This window comes from Egretta garzetta, unplaced genomic scaffold (assembly GCF_000687185.1).
Source record: "Egretta garzetta isolate BGI_Z169 unplaced genomic scaffold, ASM68718v1 scaffold179, whole genome shotgun sequence".
Taxonomy (NCBI): domain Eukaryota; kingdom Metazoa; phylum Chordata; class Aves; order Pelecaniformes; family Ardeidae; genus Egretta; species Egretta garzetta.
In genome coordinates this window covers 310,892-316,064 of record NW_009270001.1, presented here as the reverse complement: position 1 = coordinate 316,064, position 5,173 = coordinate 310,892, and the positions used below count along the sequence as shown (strand labels likewise).

General features: G+C 44.6%; 1 protein-coding gene across 4 annotated transcripts in view; it reads left to right on the top strand.

Moving 5' to 3' along the window:
- The window catches only part of ME2 (malic enzyme 2), a 44,682-nt gene that overhangs the window by 6,389 nt on the left and 33,120 nt on the right, over nt 1–5,173 (top strand). For 3 of the 4 annotated variants that reach the window (XR_004843164.1, XR_004843165.1, XM_009647680.2), the window contains exon 1: nt 16–734. The gene's annotated coding sequence lies outside the window, so the exon portion shown is untranslated. Of the gene's footprint in view, nt 1–15; nt 735–4,308; nt 4,313–5,173 lie in introns of those variants that run through there. The other variant, XM_035903063.1, reaches the window with a different exon arrangement.

Sequence of the window (5,173 nt, the reverse complement as noted above, 5' to 3'; positions counted from 1 at the left end):
GTTTTTTTTGTGCGGCGGTGGAAGAGGAAACGCCGACTCGGGCCGCCCGGTATTTTTAGAGCTTGTCTCTGCGGTCCTTGGGTTTTGCTTCTCGGCTATTTGTTAAAAGAAGTGGCGGTGGCTGTTTGAAATGCCACCGTCGCCGGTCCCGTGCTGCTCTTGGCCTCGCTGCACCGTAAGGCTGAATGGTACCAGAAAAGCACTGGTTTCTCAGCAACTTGGCACGGCACGCATCTCTAGCTACTTGAAGAAACCCCAAAACACACAGCAGTGTTGATAAAGGGCTGATAAAACCCGGCCAGTCTTGCAGCCCAGCAAGCCATTAACTATTCGGTATCTTTGTGGTCTTAATTCCAAAAAAAAAGTTAGTGGTGAGGAGCAAAGGGAAATTTTCTATAGATGCGTGTATCCACGTGGGTAATACAAAGAGCGAGGCAGAATATGAAAGTCTGCAAGTAATCCCTCTGTGTGTGTGTGCAGCCAGCATGTGGTGTTGGCTCTAATTAGACGTGGTCAGGTCTACAGCAAGTTATGAAATCTAGATCTACCCTCATCTACCCATGAGCATGTATTTTAAGAGAAATCGGGCATTACAGTCCCAGGACAAACCTTCGGATAATCCTGTGCCGGTAACGTTATGCATCGGCAGCGTGAGCGCAGGCAAGATTTGAAGCTTTTTCTTCTGCAAACTAAGAAAGAAGCTGTCAAAATGCGTGGGGGTGTGCCGTGCTTGAGTGAGTACTAATTGAATGCTCATCTTTACTACTGGTGGCAGCACCTATATTGCAACAGAAGGAACGTTTTGCTGTTACTTGGGCTCGTAACTAATTGCGTGTGGATAGTTTTTCAGATTCTTCTGTAATTTAAGCAGAATTTTATTTTTTTTTTTTTAAAAAGTCCTGACTGTAGTGCACACCAAGGTTTATAAGTGGTTTACAGGTTTATACTTCACCTGATCGGTGCTGAATTAGCAGGCAGCTCAGTTTCTCCGTGCTTATTGCTGAGTTATTCTCCCAGGAAGAATTTCCTTTTGTGAGTGTGCAGCGGTTGTTGAGAACATCCTTGTTTCTCTTTCAATAACCAAAAAATCTGTATTTTTCAACTGGAGAAAACAGCTCTGATACAGCTGTGTACCAGTTCTTGAGAATAAAGCCACAGTGGCTTTCTGGTTTTTTGGAGGAATTTACTATTCTGCAGTCTTTCTGAGGATTCTGCAGGATAAGGCCCTTGTCCCGCATCCATACATTGCGCTTACCTTTACTACTGGGAGCCCTCCTAGTAAGGCAGATGGAATAAAATCAAGAATGTGAATACATCTTGTCAGACTAAGTCAGAAATACTGCTGCTGCAGTTTCCACAATACAAGATAATGGACTTTCTGATGCTTAAGAAAAATATTTAGGTCAGATCCATTAATATATAAAAAAAATAGCTCTCTGATCTTGTGTGGTAAGAGCTTTTATGAACCAGGACTCCAACACCAAACAACTTAGTCCTATTTTCTAGTCGTGCTGTGAGACATTTGCTAATAGTGTAAGTTAACGTAGAGACATACAAAGGTGTTCTGAAATTATTCTCATTTGAATTCACCTAAATGTGCTTTATTTGTTGGATGTCTCAAGTTGTGAACTTACTTACTCTGCTTGAGCGCTCTGTATCTAACTTTTCTCCTTGTTGAACTGGTTGCCTCAGAATAAGAGGGAAGAAAAAGAGTTTCAAGATCTGCTTCCAAAATAACCCGCTTACCTCTGCCAAATACTTTATTAGTTACCCTGCCCCCCCGCCATGATTGTTCCTTTTATTTTGCAGATCTGAAGGTACTTTAGAAATGTCCTTTAAAACGACAGCTCAGGACTTTGCTGGAAAGAACCTGAAATATTATTACCACCATTTTCTACTAATTTCTCCCAACAGCATCTGGTCAGCTCGGGGAGTCCTGAGGTGCTGAGTTGCTGTGCGGAACTGCGTCGCCCAGCTTCATCTCTCTGCTCCTTCCTCGGCCCACGTACGCGTTGGGGTGCTCCTGTTGTAAAATGGAAGTGTCCCCTTGATCCACAAAGCACCCGCTGCAGGGTGGCGGGTGCAGGGAAAGCTGCTTTTGTTGAGTAAAAGCCTTATTGGGAGACACATTTATAGTTGGTTGTTGCCTAATGTAATCATTTTAGACTGCTTTATCATTACCGAAGTGATGAAGCCAGCTCGTGTGCGCCTGGTTTGTGTCATGCTTGGGTAGGCAAGGTTTGTCTGCTTATTAAAAAAAAAAAAAAAAAAAAAAGGAGAACAGAATGTAATGGTGCATCCACACCAGACTCGGGGTAGTGCAGACTCACTGGATAGATGGCTGTGGGTATATAAAAGATGTTTGTTGGCCCTAGAGCAGTGGTGCTTAAAAAAATTCAAACTGATTGAGGCCAGAAAGATTGGAAACTCTTGTGAGGCCTGTACGGTCTTGAATGAATAATTGCAGCTTGTGTTACCAAGGAGAAGCTCCTGTTAACACAGAGGTCTTGGTAATTTCTGGACATGAAAGAAAGACTGGAACTGCTCATTTAAGCAGGGTTTCAGGAATACTTGAAGTATATTTATGTTTAGCCATCCTTCAAACTGAAGGAGGACTGCAAAGTCATCGAGGGTGAGTTGCTGTCCTCTGAGAGATACTCCGTAGTATTAAGGTATAATCCACACATCAGGCAGCCTGTGCAGTGATTGACGCAGGCCTTGCTTTAATCGACACTGAGCTTCCTGACTCTCCGAGCAATGCAATTGTACCTTTTAAAAAAGTATGATGAACCTTTCCCTTAAAAGTAGCTTTTGCAATTTAAAATCCATAATTGCAGCAGCAAAACATTTGCTCCTAGATAAGGGCACTTGTGCAGTATTGGTAATGAGTTTGACCTGGCCAGATGCCTCCTGATAAGGCACAGAAGAGAGCTGTTATCTGGTATGCTGAAGAATTTAATTCTCTTAAATTGTGACACAGCATGTATGTGGTAATAAGTCACAAAGTACCAGTTGTATTAGATTAAGACTAGTGGTGCACCACAGTCTTGTTTAGTCCTTACCCTTGTCAAATACTAAGAGAAGAAATCCTTATTCTGGTTATGCTGACACACGTTTTAGCAGGAATTTTATTCCTCTTTCAATTCTTCCGCTTTCTTCCTAATTCTTCTTCACAGGACGTTGCACAACCTCAGTCTTCTCTGTATCACATCGTTGCAACCTCCTGTCTTTCTCGCAGTTGATATCCTTCCCCCTTCTCTATCAGCCTCTACTGTCCAAGTCATCTTTCCTCCTTCTTAAAGTACCACCATCTCAAGCCTGGCCTCTCTTCTACAAACCCCATCATAAACCATTTAAAAACCTTCTCACAAAGCAGTATGACCCAACCCTTTCATCTGCTTGAAGCTGGGCATCGGTTTGAGGACCTTTCTTCTGTCTTTGCAGCTTGCTGTCTGCCCCAAGTGCTTCCCAAAAAGAGGGCTGGCAAATACTAGCCACCAGGCACGAGGCTTCGCGTCCCTTCTTCCTTTCCCACGAGGCCAGAGGAGAAGCGGAGCTGCCCAGGGCAGCTTATTTGCTGCCAGTTGGACCATGCTGCATCTAAAGTATTTTTATCGTGTGGTGGCATCTTTTATCGGAGAAGCTGTTAGCCCTAATCCCAAACTCCTGGTACGAGCTGGTTTTATGGCTACCCCAGTGCCGCGTCTGGCTCGAGCTGTCCTCTGAGCCTCGGCTGGGGGTGAGCGGTGTCAGCCTGGGAGCTCTCTTTTAAAAAAGCATGAAACTACTAGCGGCATGTATAGATGTAGCCTTGATTTTTAATCGTAAGGGTTACTGGGTTGCCCTGTGCATGTATTCTTGAGGAGGAATTAGGACTTGTAAAGTAGAAGGACCTGGGCAGATGGGTGGCTTGTTCTTGCCGGGTTGGTGGCCAGCAGAGCCCGGAGGAGCAGGTAGGTGAGTCATGGAGAGTCATGGCCCCGTGGGCAAAGCACAGAGCTCTTGGCGCTCCTACAGTACGGAGTATGGACAGGGGTTGGGGAAGGATGCTTGCTTTGTGGTTTCAGGGTAAGTCACGTTAAGGTGAGTTTTGGAGGCGGTTTCTTGCTGAAACATGGTTAAAAGCCTGCGACAACGGGAGTTAGAGGAGACGTGCAAGGTGGGAGATGAAACAGGAATAGGAAACAATTAGAAAAGCAGGGGAAGGAGAGCTCAGGACTGAGTAACCAGTCAGGTTTTATGCTGGATATAAGTTAACTGGGATTGCATCTCTTAGATCTAAAGAGAGGGGCTGAGTGGAAAACAAAGTCTGGTTCCTCCTATCTGAGATAGAATCATAGAATCGCTTTGGTTGGAAACGACCTTTAAGATCATCGGGCCCAACCGTTACCCTAACCCTGCCCTGGCGCAGCTTCCACCAAGAGAATAATTTCTAGGTGCCTGTATGGCACCTCAGAGGAGAGGAGCAAGTTCCCCCTCTCCCAGAGGAGAGAAGAAGGTAAGATCTGTCAGATTTGCATCGCACCCCTGAAAAGCCTCTTTTCTCTCTCGTTGATTAGAGAGTTAATTGGTGAAGCTAGGAGTAATCTGGGCCGCAATCTTGTTTGGTTCTTAAGTGCTCATTAATTGCAGTGAAGTAATTTAAATTTAATTAGAGTAAGTTAAGGTGTGGTGTATGGCCTACTTTTTAATTCCTTGTTTAAGGTATTTGCTCATGACAGATTGAAGCCACCCTAACACCAGACCGATGGGATGCGGGCTGAGGTTTGCTGCAACGCTGTAATCACAGATCATTCTCAGCCTCACGTGCACGAAGGGATGGACTCCCAATTCTGTAACGATGGCAAATGAGCAATCAGAATTAAAACCGGTTAAGACTGAATTTGCCATTCCTAAAGGCTGGTTGTTTTGCAGCGCAAAATTAATTTTGCTTATCTGATCCTGATTTTCAGCTACCCTGAGTTCTGGCAGACCAGCTGTATTTAGTCCACCGCTAGCTGGTTCAGGGAGGAATTATCATGTTAAAAGCCACATTTGTTCGTAGTGCTGGCGAGGCTTCCATTCGGCCTGTCTCCACCGGGTAAATTTATGTTCTTTACCGCGAAGCAACGAAAGTTGAGTTTTGAGTGGGGCTTTTTTCAATTGCAAGGCTTAAACAAACAAATAAAGGATG